We start from the raw sequence: 9,453 nt of genomic DNA on the forward strand, positions 1-9,453 counted from the left end.
GCTTTGTTGACAAGAATGTTTTGAATACTACCACATTTTAGTTTGAAATAGATATTTTGGTGGATGCTGAACATCCTTAAAAATAATCCTGTATAGTCTTTCGTTAAATCACTCTTGAACTCTGTAACACAAAAATCAATGGATATGTTTGTACAGGAGAATTACTGTGTAACAGAACCCCCTAGTCCAATTCAGAACCTATATGAAACAGTTCACTCCTGGAAATTCCTACCCCTATTAATATTATAATCATACAACACTCTCCCAGGCTGAATTTGTACAGGTATTTTGTATTCCTCTTTCTTTCTATCCAATCACTCTTACTGGTCTGTGTAGTTCCTAAATTACTGTCAAAACTATTTCTTCCATCTCATCCTTTTGCATTTCATTATTCAGTCCTTCATCATTTCTTACTTGAGCTGTGTCAATAGAATGAGAATTAATTTCCCTGGCAGTCTCTCCCAGCTCCTCTCTGCCTTAGCACTTTAAAATTCTTTTTGAGAAATACTTATTGATTAGGTAATGATAATGATGAAAACCCAATCTAAGGATATTTTCCTTTTACCTACAAGATAAAGTTCAGATTCCTTAAGGTAGCACTTATGGCACATGGCAAACAAGTCCTCCACCCACTTCCTAGAACTTTGTCCCTCCACTTTCTTCCTAGGCAGCTTCCGCTTCTAGGCTCCATAACCTCAGAATTATTTCCCAGGCCTAGAACACACCTTTGGATTTTATGCCTTGTTCTTCTGCCTGGAACATCCTTTCCAAACTTCTCTATTGCAGCATCCCTGTGGAGCCTTCCCTTCCTCATCCTCTGTCCCCACTCTGGGCAGATTTACTTACTTCTCAGTCCTCAAGCCCATTATTATTTGAACAGACCTTAATCTACAATTGCCACTATGTCCCATTTATTTGTGTCTCTCCCCCAGATTTGATTCTATATGTCTGAAAAGCAGAAATCTTACCCTATTCCACCTCTGTACCTACGGTAGCTGGCATTAGAGCTACAGAGATTTGCAATGGCACCCAAGCTCCTCAGAAAGTTCAACTAGTGATTTCCTCATAAGGTTCTCTAGGGAACTACCAATATGCTACATCTGCCTTTAAAAAAATTATTAGGTAAAGAAAAACAGTTTCTTAATTTCAGGACTTGTCAGATCCTTCAACTTTCTAATATTCAAGGAGGTGATAGCAATTCTGAAGTGAATATAATCTCAGAACATATTTTTGAATGACACATTCAGGATCGGTGTTACAGAACATACATACGTACTTACAGAAGTACAGAAGCACTGTTCTAGACAAACTCTCACTCCTACACCTGAGAAAAGAGCAGCATAGGCAGATTGAGTAGCCTAAGTTCACAAAACTGGTTAGTGACATATCTCCTAGAAACAAGGTCACAGGATTATCAGATCAGTATTCTGTCTACTGGCGTCAACTATCTCTTGAGTTCTGTAGTACGAGAATGAGTCATTTACTCATTACTCATTTAATGTGTCTTAGATATTGATAAATTTTCATATAACAAATATTTTAAGTGGCGGGAGGTTGCAGGGGTTGGAGATTGTCAGTAATAAATCTTAGACCCTGTGAAAGACCAGGCCAGTAAGGAAAGAAATGGACAGTGAGATATTATAAGAAGAAATGACAATCGAGGGGAGGAACAGAGGGAAAGTCTAAGTAAATTTAGATAAAGTTTTTCTAATGTTGCCATCATGCCAATTATTATTCCTTGTAGCAAATGCACAGAGTAAGGCAGGATAATGATTCCAATTTGATTAATCGTGAAAAGTCTCCATGAGGCAGTCATCAGTGAACTAGATTTTCATAGCAGTATGGAAACCCATGCAGGGAAAAGAGAGAGAGAGATTCCTTATGCTCAGGGCAGAGGAAAGTGCATGAGCAGCACAATAAAATACCCCACAGAAAATATGGTACTTTCTCTAAGTCATCAGGCAAACCAGGCCTACATTTGGCACTTGAACCAGAAATTAAGCACAGATAGTTCATATTTTCATCATGATATCATCTTCTCTTCCATAAGATAATATTCAAAAATTTATTCAATGGATGTATTGAATCCTTACCATATTCCAGGCATGAGACTAAGTGCTGGAGACATAGTAGTTTGTGAAGCAAGATAAGAATCCCTGCCTTCCTGGGCCTTACACCATGGTGAAAAGATAACCTCTTTGCATTTTTGTTTCCAACATCTTGTTACCCAATATATTTGTCCATGGAGTAGACAGTAAAAAAGCAATTCATGTGTTGTAGAGAAAGGATTAGTTTTTTTCCTCGTCTTTTATACTCTCCCATCATCACTGTCCCTCTATACTATTTGTTTTTCATGACATTGTTAATAATCAATTCATGTTCTCAAAGGCTAATAGCAGCAATAAAAACATAATGTTGCGATTTCTCTTCCTTATGACTCTACTGAGGGGTATGTATGTAAGGACATGAGATCATACACTCTGAACAATTTGAGTGAAGAGATTCTGGTGCTTTTAGCATGTTTCATTTTGAAAAACCTTTTTTCTTATTTTTGGAAAGTTGGAGTTCTCACTTAGGGGTTTTATGGTCTCTTTTACAGGAGTAGAGCCTTGGCTCTTGTGCTCTAGTCCTATTCTAGCCTTCCTGAGACCAATATTCTTCTTCTGCTTTCATGTGATCCCAATGCTCTGTTTCCTACCCTGTGTGCTTATGGAGCCTGGCTCATAAAAACCTTTTGTGTATTCCCACTGGAAATGCACCAGATAGGAAGCATCCGGTATGGGAAGGATGCCTCTCCTCTCTTTTCAGGACATTTTAAAGCAACTGTCTCTACTTAGAGTATTAATTCCAGCTCAGAGCTAAAGTAGGGGTTAAAATTGTCATTGTGCAGTAGTAATACAGTGTTTATAGAAAATGGATACCCAGTATTCAACATTCTTCCTCTTCTATAGATATTTTATTCTAAAATATTAATGACTTGCACCTGGACATAAATTTACCATATAGGACACATAAGGAAAAATATGGAAATGTGTATGAAAGAAACAGACTTTAGATCACCAAAGTATGTGTGTATAAGCAAAACTGAGGCAAAATGGTGCAGTGATTAAAAATGCAGTTTATAACCATGGCAGATTAGAGATGCTGTGGCTTCTTATTAGGCCTCACTATGGCACTTATACTCTTTTTACAGCAGGTTAAGAGCCAGCAGCTGGGTGGGAACCAGGGTCAGGTCCTTGGCTTGGCAGCCCTGAAGTTCCTCTTTGCCAGCCTTTCCAGGGGTGATCTGCTTGTTGGGAAAGATTCACCTTAAATGCTCTCACAGGAGCCAGAATGTCAATTTCCTAGTTTATCATGAGAAATGCACCCATCAGACTATCCATCCAGCATAAGATAGTAGCTGATCAGAAAACTCTCTCCCTGAAAAAAAAAAAAAAAAAAAGCAGCACAGCACAGAAGCCAGAGCCATACACAGATGGTGTCTTGGGGGATACATTTGGTAATGGAGTCAGTGTTGCCAAGGTATGATACCACCCCAGAGTCTAGAACCACCCCAGAGATCCAACAGCCAAATCTTCCAGAAGTGTTCAGTGGTCTTAGCATCCTCTCTGTAAAATTGCTGTGATACACCACCAAATTTGTTCTTCTTGAGGTTGCCTCCTCTGTTCAGTCCCTGCCCGCTCTGTGGTCACATCTATCTCCAGACAAGAGTCCATGATAATTGACTAGGTTTCCATTTACCAGACTGTAAATACAATTTAGTCCTGCTTCCAAGGTCACACTTTAATTGCATTTTAGATACTTCTAAAATTCTTCACTCACACAAGATTGATCACGTGGTTCATTCCTACAGATTTTACTAGTTGATTTGTCAGAGGTTGATCTTATTTTTCTTCTCTCTAAACCAGGACTTGTGCCAATGCACAGGCTGCAATACTCAACAAGAAAACGAAGAATACAAAGCAGGGCTTTGTAATCACCACGTCAGGATCATTGAACAGCCCATTTTTGTGCTTTATTATTTGCCTGGCTGTTTGCTTTTGAGTTTAAAGTTTAAATGCCAGCCTGCTTTTCTCTGAGTTCTCTCTGAATCAGTTCTTTGTTTGCCAAGTTCACAAGGTACACATTAACTACTAAACATGATTAGGTTCTAAGTTAACAGTGGTTAAGAGATGGGAAAGTAAGTGGAGCCCACCAATACAGAAGAAAAAAAAATAGACTAGGATGGCGATATTAAACACTTGTATGAGACATCAGCTTCTCAAACTGCAGGAGCCAACAAAATGTTACACTGAATTTAACACAGCCTTATTCCATGCCTGGTCAGAAATAAACATAGACACTTTACTCAAAATGCTAATTAGGATCTCATAAGTGACTAATTCCAAATTACAAAGATTTATTCAACCTCACACAGTGGGAAGGTATTGCATGGCTGTTCTGGTTCCCCAGAAAAAATAAAATAACAGGAAGTCATTGTAAAAGGTCATTTATGAGGAAATTCCAAACCTCCATTTCACACCTTTGTAAGAAGCAACAAAATGTATCCCAAATAAGCTCAGGCAGAAAATAACTCAATCTCTGGTTTGAAGGAATTTCTCTGTAGTCACAGAGAGGGATATTTTAGGTTTTTCTTGAGTACTTGGAAGACCTGATTTTCACTTAATGTGAGAAGAAAATGAAAGGCAGGGATATCCCAGGAAACCTGTGGCTGAATGCCTGAACCATGGTTCCCAAAAAGAGAGAGCAATGGCCTGACTCCATTTCCTCACTGTTGTCCCAGATGAATGGACCATCCCAATTTTAATCATATCAAACAAAAGTGCATGTCTTTAAAAATACAATATCCAAATGCAGTCTTTCCAGAATTCAAGGATGGAATACACCATCCTCTGAGAATTCTCTTTTGGTTCGTTTCTCCATTTATGATCAGGCATTAAAGCGTCCTTCGTTGGCCTTCCTAGTAATTACTTACTTATTAATATCCTGGTTGATTCAGAAATTGCCTCACCTATAAAGCTCAAACATGTGAGAAAGTCAGTTTTAAAAATTTTTTTAATTAGGCTACCCTTGAGGGTTATTCAAGTACCTTTAGGTCAAACAAACCCCAGAGATTGTTTTGCTTTACGCAGAGTCACATTGGTCTTTCATGCACACGAATCATTCAACCTTCAGAAACTATTCCAAAGGAGACCTTACTGGTTTGGATGGTTTTTATTAATTATGGAAAGGGCCCAAATTCTTTCTGCATGCTAATTTATTTATATCATATTTCTCCTTGAGGCTTCAGCGAGCCAGGGAATTCCCGTAAGTGCTCTGCTGTCTTTCCTCCTCACTCTTTATGCTTTCTTGAATACATGAGTGTGAAGAAGCAGTGTTAAGCCAGAAAGACTGGCCTAGCCAAGACCCCTCAAGAAGGAATCTGCAAATCTGGGAACACGTTCCACAACTTCTTGCTACCAGCACAGAGCCTGATGTATAAGAAGTATCAGCCAAAAATTTCAAGTTTCTCAAGAATCACTGTATTCTCAGCCAATCCCCTAAAGAGCTCTCTGAGAAGAAAATAGTTCATAAAGCAATTCTCTCTGCAGTAAAAGATGATGTCACTCCCTACCTCTGAACCCTCTAATGTATTCCCATCACAATTAGAATAAAATCCAAAGCCACACAAGATAGGCCCTTGACTGACTCATCAACTTCATTTTGCCCCATTCTCTCCCTTACTCATGCTGCTGCAGCCAGAGTGGACACCCTGCTGCTCCTTGGACTTGCCAAGCGTATTCCTAACTCATTTCCTCCACCTTCCCCGCTGAATCCTCTTAGTCTGAAGAGTAGACAGTTCATCCTCCTCATTATATTTCATATCTGTTTATCTGTTATTTCCTTTTCTGCTTTCTTTCTGGAATGTTTACTTCAGGAGGTCAAGGGCACTTTTTGTGTTGTTCGCTGCCATATTCCCCAGGCTTGGAATATAGTAAGCTCTTAATAAATATTTATTGAATGAATAACTGAATAACAAGTTATCTAAATATACTAACTCATTTTTAAATAACAATAGAGAGCCCCTGTTTGTGTTCACCATTGCATTCCTACTGCCTGGCCGAATGACTGGCAAATTATAATCATCACTATGTGCTGGGAGATAACGTTGCAAAAGAAAAATAAAGTTCATACCACTCGTACGAGCATTATATTCAACCAACTGGAGATGGCAAACAAATAAATACATAAATAAATATGCAAAAAAAAAAAAAAAATACCAGAAAGAGAAGAATGGCAGTATCCTGTGCTACAAAGTGAGGAAACTACTTCACATTAGGTGGAACTCTGATAAGGTAACATTTAAGCTAAGTCCTGTCTGATAAGAAGGCATAACCTGTGCGGAGATCTACGATGAGAGCATTCCAGACAAAGGTAACAGCACAAAGCCTCTAAAGTGAGCAGATACTGAGTACTGGAGAAAGAAGGGGAGCATGTACGTAGCATAGTTATGGAGAGCATGGTATGAGATGAGTTCAGAGAGGAAGCTCTTCAGGCCAGATCCTGTAGAGAGATGTAAGCCAGGCAAAAGATAATAAAGTTGATTTAAGTGTTATTGGACATGCAGGCAGATTTTAAATGATAAAGTGACATGACCCAGTGTTCCAGGCAGAAGATGATGGTGAGTGGTCTAGGGTGAATGTAGTGGAGAGGAAGAGAAGTGAATCCATTCAGAAGATGCTTTAGAGGTGAAATCAACATTGAGAGTGAGGGAAAGAGAGGAACATGGATACCACCCAGATTTTAACTTCAACAACTTGGTTGATAGAAAACTGGGGGAGGATCATAGGTTCTGTTTTGAGTATTTTGGATTCAAGATACCTATTAGATATGCAAGTGGAGATGTCACATGAACAGTTCAATATATGAATATGGAATACAGGGAAAATTTCAGGGCTGGACATATAGATTTGAGTGTCCTCACTGATAAAAGAAAAACTTCAGTCAAATTAAATTTAAAGGAGTTTAATTGAACAATGAAAAATTCACGAATCGGGCAACCCTCAGAATCATAGCAGATTCACAGAGACTGTTTTTATATATATACATCCTTTAAGTTTTGGGATACATGCAGAATGTGCAGGTTTGTTACATAGGTATACATGTACCATGATGGTTTGCTGCACCCATCAACCCATCATCTACATTAGGTATTTCTCCTAATGCTATCCCTCCCATAGTCTGCCACCCCCCAACAGGCTCCAGTGTTCCCCTCCATGTGTCCATGTGTTCTCATTGTTCAACTCCCACTGATGAGTGAGAACATGTGGTGTTTGGTTTTCTGTTCCTGTGTTAGTTTGCTAAGAATGACGGTTTTCAGCTTCATCCATATCCCTGTGAAGGACATGAATTCATCCTTTTTTATGGCTGCATAGTATTCCATGGTGTATAAGTGCCACATTTTCTTTATCCAGTCTATCATTGATGGACATTTGGGTTGGTTCCAAGTCTTTGCTATTGTGAACAGTGCTGCAATAAACATATGTGTGCATGTGTCTTTNGTGGTGTTTGGTTTTCTGTTCCTGTGTTAGTTTGCTAAGAATGACGGTTTTCAGCTTCATCCATATCCCTGTGAAGGACATGAATTCATCCTTTTTTATGGCTGCATAGTATTCCATGGTGTATAAGTGCCACATTTTCTTTATCCAGTCTATCATTGATGGACATTTGGGTTGGTTCCAAGTCTTTGCTATTGTGAACAGTGCTGCAATAAACATATGTGTGCATGTGTCTTTATAGTATAATTAATTTTAATCCTTTGAGTATATACCCAGTAATGGGATTGCTGGGTCAAATGGTATTTCTGGTTCTAGATCCTTGAGGAATCGCCACACTGCCTTCCATAATGGTTGAACTATTACACTCCCACCAACAGTGTAAAAATGTTCCTATTTCTCCACATCCTCTCCAGCACCTGTTATTTCTTGACTTTTTAATGATTGCCATTCTAACTGGTGTGAGATGGTATCTCATTGTGGTTTTGATTTGCATTTCTCTAATGACAGTGATGATGAACTTTTTTCATACATTTGTTGGCTGCATAAATGTCTTCTTTTGAGAAGTGTCTGTTCATATCCTTTGTCCGCTTTTTGATGGGGTTGTTTGTGTAGCCTCGTGGTGGAAGAAGATTTATAGACAAAAAAAGGGAAATGATGTACAGAAATCGGGAGTGAGGTACAGAATGGCTGGATTGGTTACAGGTTGCATTTGCCTTATTTGAATATAGTCTGAACACTCAGCAGTGTATGAATGGTTGAGGTACGGCCGCTGGGATTGGCCAAGACTCAGTTATTGTTACAGGTGCATACTCCTAAGTTAGGTTTTCAATCTTGTCTGCCTATTAAGCTAGGTTGCAGTTACCCCTTAAGGATTAAAATATAGAAGTACAGAATCCTTCTCAGGCCATATTTAGTTCACTTTCACATTACCATATAGAAGTTATTTAGAAGCTAAGTACTAGATAAAATTACCTAAGGAGAAGGCATAGATCGATTACATCAGAACGCTGACCCTATCCCTGGAGCATACCAATATTTAAATTTGAAGAAAGGGGGAATAAATACATATCACTGAAAGGCAGTTAAGAAGAAAACCATCAGGGTAATGTCCAGGAAGTCAGAAAAAGAATGTCTCAGAGAGAATGAGGCAGCTGCCAAGTGCTGCTGAGAAGTCTAGTAAGATGAGAACTCCCAATCCCACTGGTCTGGCAGCATGGGATTACCGCGTCTTTGAGAGAAGACCATCCTTAGTCACATAGTGGAGACAGAGCCCAAATGGAAAAGATTGAAGAAAGAATGAGAGGTATGAAAGTGAAATTATTTATTTTAGTTCTAAAGGGAAGCACTCGATATATGGAAACTAGGATAACATGAGTTTATATAGTTCCACTGTCCACTGTGAATTTCAGAGGGATGTGAAAATTTGTTCCTGTATAAAATGAATTGAAGAGTTTCTTACCCTATGGACAATTAAGATTACAATGTTGTTCATGTAGAATTAAACTCTTTATTAATTATACCAAAGCCTGTAGGAAATCATGAGTGCAGATCACAACTAAGTTAATTGTAATATGCAATAGAAAAGTAGGAATATAAAGCTTCTTGGATAATAACTTCCTATAGGCTCTCAGATGAATCTCTCTCAAAACCTATAGTAACTCGGAATTGTACCTTACATAATAGTAGTAAGAAACATTCTGTATCAATTGAATTAATAAATCCAATCAAATATTAAAAGTATTAGATGGGAAATCAAGGGAAACTTATGGTGAGAATTTTAATAGCTATATTATGAGATGCTCCAGAAAGAATCTTAGGCAACTTAGAAAAATATACACATAGTTATAATGGTTACCAGTAGCTGGGAAGGCGATTGAGGGGTTGCAGGGATAGGTGGGGATGGTCAGTGGGGGGG

This window comes from Rhinopithecus bieti, unplaced genomic scaffold, assembly GCF_001698545.2.
Source record: "Rhinopithecus bieti isolate Rb0 unplaced genomic scaffold, ASM169854v2 scaffold_3874, whole genome shotgun sequence".
In the NCBI taxonomy this organism is placed as follows: domain Eukaryota; kingdom Metazoa; phylum Chordata; class Mammalia; order Primates; family Cercopithecidae; genus Rhinopithecus; species Rhinopithecus bieti.